This window comes from Podarcis pityusensis (genome assembly GCF_964106645.2).
Source record: "Podarcis pityusensis genome assembly, chromosome: 3".
NCBI classification, from domain to species: Eukaryota; Metazoa; Chordata; class Lepidosauria; order Squamata; family Lacertidae; genus Podarcis; species Podarcis pityusensis.
The window spans coordinates 43,320,060-43,337,432 of NC_138026.1; the positions used below are offsets into that span (position 1 = coordinate 43,320,060).

General features: G+C 40.9%; 1 protein-coding gene across 4 annotated transcripts in view; it reads right to left on the bottom strand.

Annotated features, from left to right (window-relative positions):
* Window positions 1–17,373, bottom strand: part of BACH2 (BTB domain and CNC homolog 2) — a 220,717-nt gene that overhangs the window by 100,469 nt on the left and 102,875 nt on the right. The window contains exon 1 of one of the 4 annotated variants that reach the window (XM_080999868.1): window positions 16,081–16,173. The exons of the other annotated variants lie outside the window; for them this stretch is intronic. The gene's annotated coding sequence lies outside the window, so the exon portion shown is untranslated. Of the gene's footprint in view, window positions 1–16,080; window positions 16,174–17,373 lie in introns of those variants that run through there. 4 annotated transcript variants of the gene reach the window in all.

The window sequence follows — 17,373 nt, forward strand, 5'->3', positions numbered from 1 at the left end:
GGACTAACATCTAGCCTTGACTATTTTATTCATGCCATACACACGCCACACGTTTTTAAACTCAAATGTTCAGAACTATTAATTTGGGGGGGGAAATCTGCACTTTGGTTAGAAGGAAAGACTAACCTCCTGCAAACCACTTTGATAGGGATGATTACGGGGAATTAATAGGCACATAGTCTATGTTAAGCAATTTTTAGGGGAAGTGGGAAATTGAACCAATGCATCACCTTTCAAAAATGTTTTGTATAAATGTGAAAGGGATGACTTTGAACATTGTAATAAGTGATGAAAAGATAATGCATTGATTCACACACCTGTTCACTGCAGAGTGTAACATCCAAAGAGGGAACTTTGCCCATCTGCCAAAAATTCCACCAGTGCCACACTCAATACAAGAAGTGGTTCAGAAATCAGGAAGGCAAAGAGCAAATAACTGAAAGCAAACCACTTATGCTTTAAAAAAATAAATGGAAGGAATGGGGCAGGAGGCAGCTTTCCTCCCCCATTCCTTCCATTAAAAAAAAAAAATCATGAGAAAGTATGATTAGCACTTTCTTTACTCCAATTCTTAGCCATTAATAAAACTGCTTTGCTTTCCAGCGCTTGCATAAGTCCATTTCCTTCTACAGCATAGAGTCTTTTCCCTCTCTTTCTTTTACTCTTCCCCTCATGTGCACATCAATAATTGTCAACTTAGCTATAGCACTGTGGGGTTTCATTTGTGATCAGCAAGAATTATAAGCCTCCCGTAAGAGCCGTGAATCAATTGTCGACCCTCCCAGGTCCCAGCTAAGCTACCATTATATTAACAGAAGAGAGCTTTCAGACGTTGGCCACAGCAACAAGGAGGAAATCCTTTTTACTGCATTGATCACACACTTTCATGGATGACGCTAGCAGTCCAGATCTATACTTACTTCCAGGAACATCCAACTAAAATCACTAGAGCACACTTTCAAGTAAAATGGTAGAGGCTGGGCTGTAAGAATACTTGGCACAGGTCTGCATTGTGGAATTGGCACACTGGGTTCTAATTGCTCAAGGCAAGCTGTTCCACAAAATTTTAGCAGTCCTTACAGCAAGTCTGCAAAGCAGACTAGTATAGTCCTCCATCTGGAATATAGGACTAAGGCTAAGGAAGTGTCAAGTTACCCAAGATAGCTAGCCAACTTCATGGATAGCTAAGTTTTAAACAAGATGCGTTGCATGCCCTTCAATGCTATGCTAGACCAGGTTTTAGAGTAGGATCTAATGCTGAGGGTACCTCTATGCAGCACCATGGAGAGAAGGGTTGCTCTCCATACAGAAAGCAGACCATCAAGAGAACTCTGGGTTGGAGAATCATCACCGGAATGTCACTGAGCAGGATATTCCTTGTGGGAAATATTTTCCAGTATGCAATACATGCGTTAGGAGAAGGCATACACTGCTAAATAACTTCTACAGATGTTCTAGCTGCTACATGCTTTTGCTTGTGTTCATAATGTCCCAAACACCTGTCTGATTGTCTACAAAGTTTAAGTCTGGTTCTAGAGGTACCAGCTGTTTAAGGGAACAGGAAAAATATTCATAGGACACAATTTTGACAGGTTATCCTGCAGGCAGGATTGGCAGGCAAGCAAGCATCTTCTCTCTGTCCCCTCTGCCACCCCAAATATAACACCAGAGTTATAAAGAGCAAAGTTGGTTTTAGCCTCTACAGTCAAAACTGTTAAGTCTAACACTACTCAAAAATATTTATGACAAGTCAAATGTAAATGTAAATGACCTTCCTTTGCATGCCACTAAACACCCACACATCAGGAAGCTTGAAAAACCCACAAGTGTTGATATGCATCTGAGCTTTAAATTCTGGAAATTTTGGTACCTAGGGCTTGCATGGGTTTTTCTTTTTAAAGCCAGGGTAATTTTTTTAATGTAAGTTTTTTTTTAAAAAAAATATATCTTTTCTATTCTTGAGATCTACAAAAACCAAAATACCTTCAAATTAGCACAATATAATTAGCTAAAATTCCAATGTTATACAATGTTGTCATTATGCAATAATAACAATTAAAAACTTGCTAAATGCAGCAAGTTTTGCCAAATGCCTCTAAACAAGGGGGGAAGGGAAAGAAACGTTGAATTCATTCCAATAACAAATGAGTTACAATGGTGAACATCCATGAAGAACTAGTTCCACCAAGCTCAATCTTTACCTAAGTAGAGGTACAGAGCAGGAAAAGAAAGGGAGGGGAAATACAACGGGCTTACAAGAGCCATTAACAAGAGCATCTGGAGAGATGTGAAATGGGGAAAATGCCCCTTTTAAAGCACATTATCACTGTGGCAAACTACCCACAACTGAAAGTGTCTGAACAATGCCAACTTTTCCCTGGCTTCAAAACTAACACCATAAAGCTTAAGAATAATGCTCACATGACCTGCTTTGGGAGTGGTATCTAGACAGCACATTCCCTCTCCCCAGAAACAATCAAAATAAAACATATCTCAGTTGGTAGAGTTTGAGACTCTTAATCTCAGGGTCATAGGATTCAAGCCCCACGTTGGGCAAAAAGATTCCTGCATTGCAGGGGGTTGGACTAGATGACCCCGTTGGTCCCTTCCAACTCTATGATTTTATAACCTCAAGAGTCTTATTCAAATGCATTTGTTGTGCCCCACAGCACTCCATAAATCCAGCTGCCTATGGAAACATTCCTCCACAGACAAATGAGAGATGAGAATTTAGCTTCCATAAAAATATTAAAAGCGGTGGTTAAGAAGACAGCCGTTCTCATGTATATTGTCTATCGCAACCTTCCCCACTGGGCAAGCATGCCAGTGGGAGCTGTTGCTATTCTTTGACGCTTGCCCCTCCTGGCTCAATAAAGGAGAGATGAGAGAACGAGAATAGTTCACATTTCCAGTCCCAGCCCTCCAAAACTTTGTCCACAGCTCCATATGTGGTAGGACCTCTAGCTGCAGAAAGACTTAAAAAAACGTTCATGGAGGCACTACTTTCCTCACAAAGCATGTGCCTCCACTGTGGCCAAGAAAATGTGTTAACCTGCTTTCCTCTATTCTTTCCCCTCCTCTTCAAACACGACAGGCTGCTGCTGTTCACTCCCAATATAAACTTCCTCCTCCTCCCCACAATCTCTGTCTATGCAGCAAACCACATCCTATGCATTGCTCCCCCACGCAGGAACTCACTGTCAGCCCTGGCTCCTTATGCATTTTATATTGCCCTTATGCATTTATATCCCGCATTCTCAGGCAGCTTACAAGTAAATACATTTTCAAAAGCCATAGCAAACAGTATCAGAATACCAAAAGTTATCAGGATCTTCCCCACAGGGCAGTTGGTGGCATATGCCGTGTGCGTGCGTGTGTGTGTGTGTGTGTGTGTGTGTGTGGCTTTTACACCTTCATTGTCTGTCTGCTTCTTTCCCTCTCTTCTTATCGGGTCCTTATTCTTACCTTCCATCCTATAGGCTTTCCCCATGTCAAGCCTTACCCAACTAGCTGCTAAACTATAACTCCCATCTTCCCTGACTTTGGGCTATGGGAATTTTAGTCCAAAATGACACAAAGTTGAAGGGGGGAGGCTGTCCCTGACTCTCCTTGCTCAAACTGCTTACCAGATTGAGACACCAAATCTGCCTTGTCTCTAGAGAAGATTGTCATATTTCGTAGTAAATGACAGCTTACCATTTTACTGTCTTCCCCTGTTTCCCATACCCCCAAGAGGCCAACCCCACAAGGGCTTAAGTCCAGTGTTAGAAACTGAGGTATGAAAGCTAGGAGCTAAATGGCACCTTAAACCTAGGTTATGGGTGCAACAACAGAATGACTAGGGGCGTTTTTTTATAACAAAAATACAAAGCTGAAAATGAATGAACTGCAGCTAAAATATTGTATTCATTTTTCACATGGTCTAGTCCTTCCCCTGCCCACCCCCCTAATATTCTTAAGAGGGTCTCTTCTCCAGTCTTCAGAGAGGATCTGAAAGTGGGGAGGCAGAAAAAGGTCCTCCTTTCCTTCCACTCTGCAGTTTTAATCTGAAATCTTAGGTGCAGTACTGCGCCCAGAGCTCAGAAACTGCTCGCGCTAATGAAATTCCATGTTGCAAAATGCACCTAGAACAATGCGAGTTTTGAACACGGCTTAAGTTCCCCTCTCTGCAGGCACCAATTCTCTAGAGAGGAGGTGTTAGAAAGGCTCGTATCACATCTGAGAACCTCTGCTAAACCTGCACCTGAGTTTCCTCTCAGCAGTTTGCAGAACATAAGAAGCACCCGGCTATACATGCTTCAGAAGCTGCAGCCGGGAACCAGTTCAGAGTAATTCTTAAGTCATCAGCATAATTTCCTATTAATTCTCTTCCCTCATTGTGGAAGGCACAACGATATACTTCTGCAAATTACATTATCATAAAAGGTAAGAAAAGTGATGAGTCAAAAAAAAAATCTCACTTCTATAAATAGATCTGTCGCTAAGTCATTGTGGTTTCTATGGTAGATGTGACCTATTTACGCCCTTATTTATTCATCTGGGTAACAAGTATAATAGTTGCCTGCTTAATAGTTAGCAGCAACTGGGGTAGTGCGGCATTTAATTTAATTAGTGTTTATAAAGTACTTAATGGTGTAGACAATTATGCGAAACAATAAAACTTTTGCTGTATCTGCATGTATTGACAAGAACATTGAATTCTGAAGCATTTACCCTTGCAAAAAAGGGAGGGCCAGAGAAACAGATGTTTATTATTTAATATGTTCATTTTCTGCCTTTTGTTCCCCTGTGGAACTCAAGGCAGCTTACATGGTCTTCCAGGTGGCTTCCAATCTCATCCCTTTGATTTGCTTCATTTCAGTCCTGCAGCTACATCATCCAGTGGCCTCAGACCATGGTCTTACCGACTGCCTATACCAGGGGTTGCTAGAAGGGTGCCCTCCAGGTCTTGTTGAACAACAGTTCCCATCATCCCTGGCCATTGGGCCATGCTGTTTGTGGGCTGAAGGGACATACAGTCCAACCACATCCATGTGACACTCATGGCTTATACTAACATACCTCTAAAGGGTTTTACAATAGAAAGGATCTGCTTTCATGATATTTTCAGGGTCACCAAGGCCCCAGGAGGTGATGTGGTGCAGTGAATAGGACTGAAAACCATGGATGAGAATGTGACAAATTCAAATACCACCTCAGCCATGAAATTGATAGGTGGTTCCCCCCTCGCTCTCAGCCCTCATCTGCAATAAAGTAACCGCTTAACTGCAGTTATGGCTTGCTGAAATAATTGGCACCGCTTTAAGTATTTGAGATACGCAAATGTTTCCTCCTCCAAGTTTCTTTTGTGGCTTTAGTGTGAAGTTTATATCGGACTCCAACTTGCAAGGCTTGGGACACAGATGTGTGCATATCGGAGTTTGATTCACAGATCCACTCATGGATCTTCTGGCTCAGTGAAGGGATTGGAGGTAATTTTTAGCAATTAGCCCTTGCCCATGCAGCCCTGTACTCTTTAAATGGGGCTGGTCTCAGGATGGTAGGATACTGCAGGAAGACCAAGGAACTGATGAAAATTGCAATGAATGGGAAACTTTACTGGATCACTACCCCGTCTGTTAATGCAAGAGGCCCTTTTGCTAACAGAATGGCTACTCTGGATCCAAGCTATTGACTCCAAACATTTACAAAAAATAATAATATCTTATCTGCAACAGAGCAATGCCTTTGTGACATTAATTTAACAGTAGGATTGTAATTGGTGGAGCAGACTCATGCAATAGACTGTTCAACCAAACAACATCATTCTCCAGAAACATTGCCCTTCTGTTAACAAAATAAATATATAAATCTTTCTTTTACAAAAATGACTGTTACTGATGTAACTGCTGTGTGAGAAAAATGACTTCAAATCCGCAAGACTTCTTCTGTTCTTGTAAACTCTTGGGAATGTGTTTGTTCAATGTCTTCTTACACAAGACTTTATAGACCTCTACAGTTTATACACAAGAACCTGCACTTTCATCAGGGATGCAGGTGGCATCATTATTCATTATTCACGGTTTCTTATAATGCAACCTGTTAATGGAAGAGCACTAACGTATTTTCTCCTTCCATTCACAGGTTTCTTGGCTTAAAGCAACTGTTAATAGAATGAAGAAAAGATATATTCACATGTCCATTTATCCTGCAGTGTAATGACATGAAAGCACTGAGGGAAGTTCATCGATTTACCTTAATGGCTAGACATTTTATTATTTTTCAACCATGATACTGATTTTTACCTGTAAAAACTCTTTATGCCTTAGACTGCATCTTCCCCATGTCTCCACTGTGCCCTTACACCAAGCAAATGCACACTCCCGTGGATGCCATAAAATAGTATAAGGGCACACAATTATATTTGTGCTGCTGCCCTGAAACACATACTTCTGAGATTTTCCAAAAGCACAACATTCTCAAGAGATTCCATGAGATCTTTGTCTTTGAGAAAGCATTTAAAGAAATGGGATATTTATTAATTTCTAGGCCACTTTTCCACCCACACTTCTTCAAAACGGCTAGGATGAACAAATAGGTGGTGGTGGTGGGGAACAACTTGTTGTATATTTATTTGGATAGGGTTGGGGCGATGTTTACAGTATATTTCCAAGTTGCCTGTGGGTGGTGTGATGTTACACATTGCATAAAAGTTTTCGTAGGTATACTTGGCATGTGAGTTTTGTAAAGTTATTACCCATCCTGAGGGCACACTAACAGTCTAAACATCAAGGGAATATATTCATTGTAGGGGGATAAAAAGGTAATTTTAGTTAAGTCATGACTGGAAACCTGATCCGTTTTGAAAACCAAAGAAAAGAAAAGGTGACCCACCCATGTTGTGCAAAAACACAGTTCAAAATTCCCTTTCTTTTTCCATTTATCCTCTGAGCTCCTTCTGAAAATAATGCTATTCAAAGAGCAGTGGCTAATGAACTATAGCAGTACCCCTCTTGGAAAGCACAAAAGGCTACAATTTATTTTATTTTTTCACATTTTCAACCTACTTTTATTCCAAATGGTCATACATGTGGTACTGGACATGCGCTACCTTATCATACTACAGAAGGAGACATCTTAAACTGCTGTAGCAGTTTAAAGCAACCTTTAGCCAGTATGGTTTTTGTTCTGACCAAACTCTCATTATTTTCAGCTTTCCAACAGCAGGTCTCCACTGTATTAGGTAACATACTTGATTATCAATACAGTGGTACCACAGGTACCACTTCAGGTTACAGATGCTTCAGGCTACAGACTCTGCTAACCCAGAAATAGTACCTCGGATTAAGAACTTTGCTTCAGGATGAGAACAGAAATCATGTGGCGGCAGCGCAGTGGCAGTGGATGGCCCCATTAGCTAAAGTTAAGAACAGTTTCAGCTTAAGAACGGACCTCCAGAACGAATTAAGTTCTTAACCCGAGGTACCACTGTATTTGGGTGGTACCAGAATTATTGCTTTAACAAGCAAGCACTGCAAAAAAGTTTCTACAACAAATAATTTTTGCAATCTTTTATCAAACCCATTCCAAGTAAAGAAGAAAAGTATGAACCGAAATTCTTGCAATTCCTACAACTAAGAAATAAATCTCTACAAAAATATTGACCTAATATACATTTTGCAATTTGGCTGCAAAATGGTGGAAGTGATTAGGAAGTTGTAGCCATGTATTTCCACATTCAGATATAATCAAGCTTTGAAAACAGTAAAAAGAAAAAAGAAAGAAATTTAATGGTGCTCACAGACGCTTGAACATACGCAGAAGAAATCTAATTTGCATTTCTGCATCTGTATGTTGTGGTAGGTTTTTCCCCAAAGTGGGAGACCATGAAATTTCTATGTGCAGCAGCTCTTGGCTCAGACTGTAGGTTGATCTGTATTCTGTAAAAAATAAACATGCAAATACTTTGTTTGGCCTTAAGTAGGTTGCTGCTTATGTGGCTGCTGATGCTGGGTATCACTTTTCCTAGCCTAAGTAAAGTCCATTTCAAGTTGTTCAGCCCAAAGTCCTTTGTACTAGGGATGGAGGAGGATTTTGTCTGTTCTGTATCGTTAAGTGGAATGATCAAATTTGCAACCCCAGGACTAATGCTCAGATCAGAATGCAATCATCTTATGGATTCTGCACCACTCAGAATTTTATTACAGATTTCCTGGCTCAAAAATGGACCAAAATACATTTAAAATGCATGTTTGGGGATAAAGTATGTTTATAAATGCATATCTACTATTTATTTTGGGAAAGTTTTCTGCCTGTTCACTAGTCATTTGGGCATCTCTTAAGAAATTAGAAGCAAATGACTGTTTCCAAGATCAAGAAGCCAGTTTCTGTCTATGTTTGGATATGATTGTATGCCATTTTGAATCAAGATGGCAGAATGAGCTTTTCAAAACTGCAGTGATTTTCACCACTCATTTCAAAACTGCATTGATTTTATTATTTTTTTACTTCATGAGCAGCACTGGGAGCAATGCTTTTGGTGCTGAAATAAAATACATATTTCAATATACATTTTGACATAAATTACAGAATGAAATACGATTTTTAAAAAATAAAATAAAAACTGCAGGATAATGCAGAAACAAGATGGAACAGACTTGTGAAGAAACATATACAATATTTACATAGGTTAGAAACAGACAGATCTATCCACCCCAACTTTCTACTCCTCAGTTTAAAGGCACTTGTTCTGCTAGGTTCTTACTTTTTTTACTTATGTGTCTGGAATGACTTCCATTTTCTAAACTGGCAGTAGCCAATGTGGTGCCCACCAAATGCCGTTGAGTTCAGCCAACATAGTTAATAGTTAGGGGTGATGGGAGTTGTATCCCAACACCACCCAGAAGGCACCATGAACACCTACCCTTGTCCCAGATGTTCCCATAGCCCTGCAATTAAGTCTAGAAAAGTTACTCATCTACAAACCTTAACAGATTACCTTCAATACACACTCCTATCCTGTGTGGCCTAAAAGATAATCAAAAGTGAGGACTGCCTTGACACAACTCTTTACTGCAAGAAACAACAGGACGAATAGCAATTTACACATTTCCATTATACAAATTACAATATGTAGAACTTGAAATTAATGAGAGTTTGGGCAGGAAGCGGGATGAAGAAAAATGGATTACTGCCAATTCCACTCTATAACCGTAACTTGCTCCCCAAGTTCCATTAGCAGCCTGCAATCAAGGATGGCTGTCTTTGTTCTACTCACTGTCCAGGCTTAAGAGTTTCACCTGATTAATGAGACACTGCAAGAGTAGATTCCAAGACTTCCCATCATTTATGAATGAAGCAAGCAGCCGTTAGTCCCCTAAAGGAGGACAAAGCAAAACAGTTCCCTGTGCTACCATGGGAATACAGTAATGCACACTTTTCTAAACACATCTATGTGATTCAGTGGAAATTTATGTCTGCTAAAACTCTCTGCGTGCCAGAACCATGCCAGTGTTCTTGCACAGGAGGTGGTGTGGATTTAAAGGAGAAGTGTATGTGCTACTGCACACCTATTACAGGATTTTTTCAGTAGGATATTGGCCATCTTGTGCCAGGGTTAAAGGATATGTCTCATAAGGAGGAGGACTACAGCTCTTTATCAATTTCTAAACAGGAGCATAATTAGCATGAATTCCCAGTAATGGGGTGTCTGACATGACAATGAAAGCATACAGGCACAGCACTGCTAGCCGGTTAGCATTCCCAGGATGTTTGATTCCCAATTGAAATGATATGATTTCAAACAATAGGCCCCCCATTCTTACTGTACGGGAAGCACAAGAAAAAGAATCTCTGGTGCAACTGGAAAGTAATCACATTTAGAATTGTTGTACCGTGGGATATAACTGCAAAGCAGTGTGGTTATCCAAAAGCCAGATAAAGTTTCGTTATTCTAGGGGAAAACCCTACATCTGGGTGCACCCACACAGATACATTTTAAAAATTATTCTGTGGAAGAAAAGAGGTGATGGACTGATGGTTTAGTAACCTTTAAGAAGTACTTTATATTTCCCCCTTTTTTCTCATCTACCTCTTGTTCCTGCCCCCTATGACTGTATACATAGCATCTAAAACCATGTTTAAAAAGAAAAACATGGTGCCCCCTAATACACATAGATATGTTTTTTTGCTGGTCACCTTTCCTTTTTCAATTCAACCTGTGATGGTTGAATGTTAGTGCCAGTGGTGTCAATATCTAACCAGGAGCTGCTGCTATTAAGCCAATGTTCTGAAACAAAGCAAATGAAGGACAGAAGGGACAATCTGTAGATCTCCTGGAAGAAAGGAAGGAAGGAAAACTGACTTTAAATGAAGATGAATTTCTAGGGCCCAAGCAGAAGGATCTGCAGCACTTTATCGGTGTTCAGTCATAAGCCTGATCCATCCTGTTTTCTGTGGACTTTTTTAAAACCACAAAAGAATTCTCATTTAACTCTTCCTCCATTCCTTCCCAGGCAATACGCAGCTTCTTATACAATATTGTTTCATGGCGGCGGGGGGGCGGGGTGCTTCTAGATGTACAAATTAATTTCTGCTTATTCTGCACTCGCATCCCTGAAGTGTATTCTCATTCTAGGAAGTTATAAACTAATGATTAGAATGACAGACCAAGCTTGAATCTGTGATTCAGCAGATTCTAAGGGCTTAGAAGTACGACAATCCATGTACTATTGAAAGATAGAAGCAGTCCATTATGTGTATTGATTTGCAGCACTTTGTCAGCACTAATGATGTTATCTCATTAAAAGAGATAAATGTCTTTCAGTCGAGCAAAAGCATCTGCTTCTTGCTCTCTCACAGGCTCTCCAGTGGGGCCTTCGTCTGCTGTATGTGCAACCCCAACTGAAATCCAACGCATGCCTTTAAGAGTTGCTAACCAAGTCATTTCTTTTTAATTGGGTTATATTTTTCTTTAAATGTTATCTCTATTAAAGACATTGTGTGGGCAGACCGGAGGGGCGGATGGAGTGGGGGAAGCTGCAATGATGAGAGAAGCCTCACAAACAAATTAATATAAAAAAGGTGTCATTTGCAATTTCTGAACATTACTATTAAGCTAACTCTTCAATGCAACCCCCCCCCCACATGCTAGCAAATTTCATCAGTATAGGTCAGGCATAGGCAAACTCGGCCCTCCAGATGTTTTGAGACTACAATTCCCATCATCCCTGACCACTGGTCTTGTTAGCTAGGGATGATGGGAGTTGTAGTCCCAAAACAGCTAGAGGGCCGAGTTTGCCTATGCCTGGTATAGGTGAAATTTTAAAGAGCAACAATTATTCAGCTAATTCCCACCCTGCAATACTACCATATGCAACGCTGTATACAATGTTTTCTACTTGTTAAATAATAAGAGGTAGTAATTTACCACAATGGATGTTTTATACATAAATCCTTTGTATATGGGGTCTTTAAAGTACACTATTAAAAAGTCTCCATTTAGTAGCATCACTGATGTTCCTCTGGAGGAAATCATTACAAGAAGGAGAACGTAAGTATTTCAATTCCATATGTTTTACCTTGATTAACAACCTAGGTGTTAACTTTCATATTCAAATACCCTGATCCTGCAGGAACACTTATACAGAAAAATCTGCTAACTGGACAGGTGGGCAGAGCATAACTCAACTGTGGTCCCCTCTCACCAGCCATTTGCTAGGTAGGCCTTTAGCTGATTCGACATCCGATGCCCCTTTAAATTTGTTGTAGGAGTAGGGGATTATTGGCTTGTTGTTGTTATTTTTTATTGTGTATTTTGTGTTGTTGTTTTTAGTAATTTTATGTTGTGAACCGCCCTGGGATCTGCGGATGAGAGGTGGTATACAAGTTTAAGAAATAATAAAAATAGCTGCAAGTAAAGCAGGAAAGACACAGCTTTCTACAAAATGCCTTGATTATGTAGATTAGTGTCAATCTACCAGGTTCCCCTCAAGTTTAACTATCCCTTTCCTAGTGTATAGAACAATTATCCTGGTTTAATTGAAATGAACTGTAAAATTATATCATAATATGGTGAGTTTTCCATAACAAGTACCACAGATTACCAGTACCTATAATTAAGATGCATGTTTCATGACTATCTTGATATAACACAATATTTTATTGCTATGGATACGCAAACTATCTTATTTATGTACTTGCATTCTTCAAGTATTAAACCATTGAAGAGTCTCTTACTGTAGCAGCAAAAGATAATTTTAAAATGAATTAACAGCCCAGTGCATTGCACTTTCAAGCTACTAGTTAAACAGAATATGCCCCCCAAAATTCAACTCATTGCAGTTCAAAATGAGGTTGTCTGAATGAGACACAAAATTAGAAGTCAAAGGAAAGCTGATGATACTTCTAATATTTCACTATAGTCGTACCTTGGTTCTTGAATGTAATCCATTCTGGAAGTCTGTTTGACTTACAAAATGTTCAAAAACCAAGACGCGGTTTCTGATTGGTGCAGGTGCCCCAGAAACAATAGCCGACAACCGCACTGGAGATTTGGCTTCTGAAAAATGTTAAAAAACCAGAACACTTCGGCGTTCGGAATCCAAAACGTACGAGTACCAAGGCATTCAAGAACCAAGGTATGATTATGTGACAAAATCAACCATAAAAGTTGTCACCAGCACTAGAAAATGTATCCATTTATGCATCAACAAATGATAGGATTCAAAAAAGGCTTATGCAGTGAATCTGCAGGACACTACATGAGGAAAAGATATTTTATTTTGCTTTACTGGATTTCACTTTCCAGGCTCACAGCACATACTGGAACCATTGGTCACACTAGAGTTCTAGACAGTTGAGGAACTTAGATCAGTGGACATCTTGTTCAGGATTGCCAACTCTGACTTGCAGTGGGTCCCCAGAGTTTCAAAAAGAGGTACAGTGGTACCTCAGGTTAAGATCTGAATTCTTTCCGGAGGTCCGTTCTTAACCTGAAACTGTTCTTAACCTGAGGTACCACTTTAGCTAATGGGGCCTCCCGCTGCCGCTGTGCCGCCGTTGTGCAATTTCTGTTCTCATCCTGAAGCAAAGTTCTTAACCCGAGGTACTATTTCTGGGTTAGCGGAGTCTGTAACCTGAAGCGTCTGTAACCTGTAGCGTCTGTAACCCGAGGTACCACTGTATTTCCCAGCTTTGTCTAGGGATGCTTGGGATTAATTTAACAGGATTTAACACTGAAAGAGGAAGATGCGGATTATTTTTTCCAGCATAAATATTCAATGTGTTTTATGAGCAACTAATGTGGTAGATGGAGGAGGCGAGGCAGGCCCATGATAAGTACCTGATGAGTAATAACTGATTCCAGGGCCTGGGGCATTATGAGCAGGAGAAGATGAAGGGGATTTCAAGGAACCAAGTGCTTTTATATGTATCTGGCAGGACCCAGTCTAATACTAGGATGCGATTTGTCGTGTCAGTATGGTGTGGCAGTACAACTAATGTTTATCATGAGTACTGCTTGTATGTTTGATTTAAAAATACAGTATCTCAGAATATTTTAACACAGAAAAATGCCTCAAGAAAAAGAATAGCATTAGAAGGTGTTACAGAATATTCGGATTGCACAGTGGTCAGCCGTATGGATAACTCGAAGATCAACATAAGCTAAAGTATCCTGGACCTCAGACATTTGGGAAATACAGGCAACACCGAACCAAACTGTGATGCTGATGTAAGCAAACAGGCAGAAAATGATTTCAGAATACAGTATGCAATACTTCAGCAAACAACTAGTCAGGTGCTAGCTAACTGATCAGACAAACTACTAGAAAAGTCAAAACATCTAGACTTTTTGCCAAGCATATAAGCTGGGGAAACAAACAACTCCGCTAAACAAATAAAGTGGTACCTCGGGTTAACTACTTAATTCGTTCTGGAGGTCCGTTCTTAACCTGAAACTGTTCTTAACCTGAAGCACCACTTTAGCTAATGGGGCCTCCTGCTGCTGCCACACCACCAGAGCACGATTTCTGTTCTCATCCTGTTCTTAACCCGAGGTACCATTTCTGGGTTAGCGGAGCCTGTAGCCTGAAGTGTATGTAACCTGAAGCGTATGTAACCTGAGGTCCCACTGTAATATATGCTACAAGGTTGCTATTGAGCTTAGAGCACCATTTTCAAAACACTTATTAAAAGTACCCCCACAATGCCTGCAAATGTTGATGTTTCTGAACTTTGTATTATGTGCTACATTCCTTTTTTTCATAATCTTCCATTGCAGAACCCTAAGCAGCACACATGTGGTTTCCTATGTGGTCCTCCATCCCTGCACTGACCAGACCTAAAACTTATCAGTGTCAGCAAACTGTCTGCACCATGTGCCTTCAGGGCATAATCCTAGGTATGACATAGGCACCCCCAAAAGGGGGGTGAAGGATCTAAGAAACTATTCACAATCAGAACCCATGTCACACATTCCACTATAGGTATGGTTGGGGCATAAGAGCCTTTGTGTGCCAACCCCTCCAATGTGAAGCGGTCGGTTGCCATGAAGGCAATTATGCTTTGGAAGTCATTTGGGTTGGGAACAGATTGGTGCCGGAGGCGAAAGAAAGGATTGAACATATTATGTGGACACAAGCACACCACCACCTCTTCAAATCTCTACTCCAAAGCCACTTTTCCCTAGGAAAAACAGATATTGGGCTTATGATGAATGTATCTGAGTACAATGTGTAGTTGGATCCCCAAAGAAAGAGACATTGTTATGGCTTAGCTCTTATTGGGGTGAGGGTATGTTACTATAGAGTGAAGTCAGGGCTTACATGATGGAATACTCCTCTACAGAATATCCTAGCCTTCTTCCTGACACACTACTTTTCTATGTGCAGGGATTTCTCCCCTTCTGTGTATGGAGAAGCATTCCAGCATGTGAGCCACGACTCACAGTCTGAAGTATCAGCTTCATTAATAGGCACACTGAAAGTCAAAAATAAATCAAGAACAGATTGAATTATAATTCAACTAGCCGGGTGCCCCTGTCCTATTTTTAGAAGAAGGGGAAACAAGGAGGAAGATATGGGAGGAAGGAGATAGAACCCACTGAAACATCCTGGTTCAAAGTAAAAACATTATTTTATCATTCAATGCAAAATATGAATATTGGTTTCAACAATATACACACAAAGAAATTGTTTCTGTAGATAAATATATATATATTTCATCCAGAAAGAAAGAAAGAAAGAGACTGGAGTAGGTACAAGGCAAATGGGGCAGGGGACCCAACAAAACCAAATTTAAATATTCCTAGTTTAAATATATTAGCACTTAAAAAAACACCACCACTCTTCTTGCACACACCACCCAGTTTGCATATTTTGCTTCTATTCCAGCTATAGAATCTGGCAGATCCACATAATTTTAAAATCCACAATTTTCCTCATACCTACCTCATATGAAACATTAAAACAAAGTGTTCTGATCAAATTTGAAATTGTACTTCAAAGTCTGCTTTATTACAATGGCATTCTCACCCCCCCCAACCAAACCTTTCAAATCAGTTTTGCAAACCCACCATTTGGAATGTAAATGTAGATACGCTCAGTCATGAAGACCACCACCAAAACCACCCATCTATTTTTCAGGAGTGGGGTGGGGTGCAGGGGAACACCCACCCCCCACCCCCGGCTCTCCGTCCTGCCATGACTGCTGTTCTATGCAGATTCAGTGTACTGAAATGCTGACTGGTTTTCCCACCCTTAGCTGTCTTGTTAAATAATTTCTGGAAGGACCTGCCCATGTTGCTCACGTTGCATTCCAGCTCTTCCTTCCACCACCACCCCCATCCCCCACACCACAGTCATGCTGGAGTCAAAACAAAGCAAACTCCGTATTGCATCACACAGGCAGGGTTTTCCGAACTGCGAGAGGCATTCTCTGCTTCAAAATACGCAATCCTGTCACAAGTGGTTGGACTGCTACTGTGACCCACTAGTCGAAGGGAACAGCCTACCCGCTCCACTTGGACGGACGCGTTGTGGCTTTAATTTTAAGCGAATCCCTTTGCCGTGTCTCCACCCTATACTGTAAACTAGACATTACCTTATACAAGAATAAATCTGCTGCATTCCACTGTCTAGCTGCTTCACTGAAGATTTCCTACACTCGCCAGCAGAGTCAACAGCAATGCACACTCTCCCACCCACCCACATCTCCTCCTCGGCTAACCCCCCTCTTCCCACTCCCCCACACTTCTTTTCCACCTCAACCCCCCCCTTCACTGCCTCGCTGTGTTTTTGTGTAAATGATCTCACATGACTCAACAAATCCATCTGCCTCAAGCAGGCCAAGTTTGGAGCCTTCCCAGGAGGGAGGGAGGGAAGAATTGCTTTGTGGAAGAGACCTGGAGCTTTGCCCTTTCTCTGGCTCAAATTACCCGCCTGTCAGGCCTGACGGATTTGGCTAAAAATAAAAGGAAGCGGGCCATGAAAAGCAGATGAATGAGCTCAGCAGTTCCTTAGATAACATGGGGCCATGGTTTTACCCCCCAAAAGCTTCCAAAACAAGAACTTCAAATGGTGGGCAAGTAAGGGCAATGCTGCAATCCAGGCTAAGCTTCCGGTTATTAAAAAATATGACATACTGGTAATATATGGAGCACAGAAAAACACACAAGCACACGCAGAACAACAAGAAAACTGATTGGCATTGGGACTCAGCTTATAAAAAAGAGAAAGAGAAAGGAAGGGAGACAGAGAGGAAGAAGAAGCACTCTACAGCTTCGCCGCGGCAGACAGAGCAGGGAGGAGGAAAGTGGCATTTCTGAAGCTGCATATATGACATCAGTTTCTTACTTTGTGCCAGTAAAGAGCTGAAAGTCGTTTGTGCAAGTGCGTGCCCAGAGCACACAGTGGGTATTAAGCACTTAGCTTGGCAATGTAATGACACACTGTAGCAATCTGTAACGTGAAGCAGTCAGCAAAGCCCTGGCTCTGAAAGCTATTTCTCCTAACTATTAACCATATGTTTGGCTCCTCAGATATCCGAGCGGGTATCCCAGCTTACCATCTGGTTCCCATCCACACAAGCAACTGTAAAGCACGGAGTATTTCCCTCCAGAGCCGCATGTTTCTTTCTATGTCTGCTTTATAAAACACACACACACACACACTCACAACTTCCTTAAAAAAAACAAACCCTTCCCAGCAAAGATTTTCTCTCATTCACCAGTCTGAAAGTAAACTTTAGCTCACAGAGTATCCCGCCAAGGTCTTTTTACTATAATTATTCAAGAATGCACTGCTGTACTGTAAACAAGGCATAGAGAGGCATTCCTGTTTGTACAAGAGATCTCAGAGGGAGCAAGTGCATACATACACCACACACACACACACA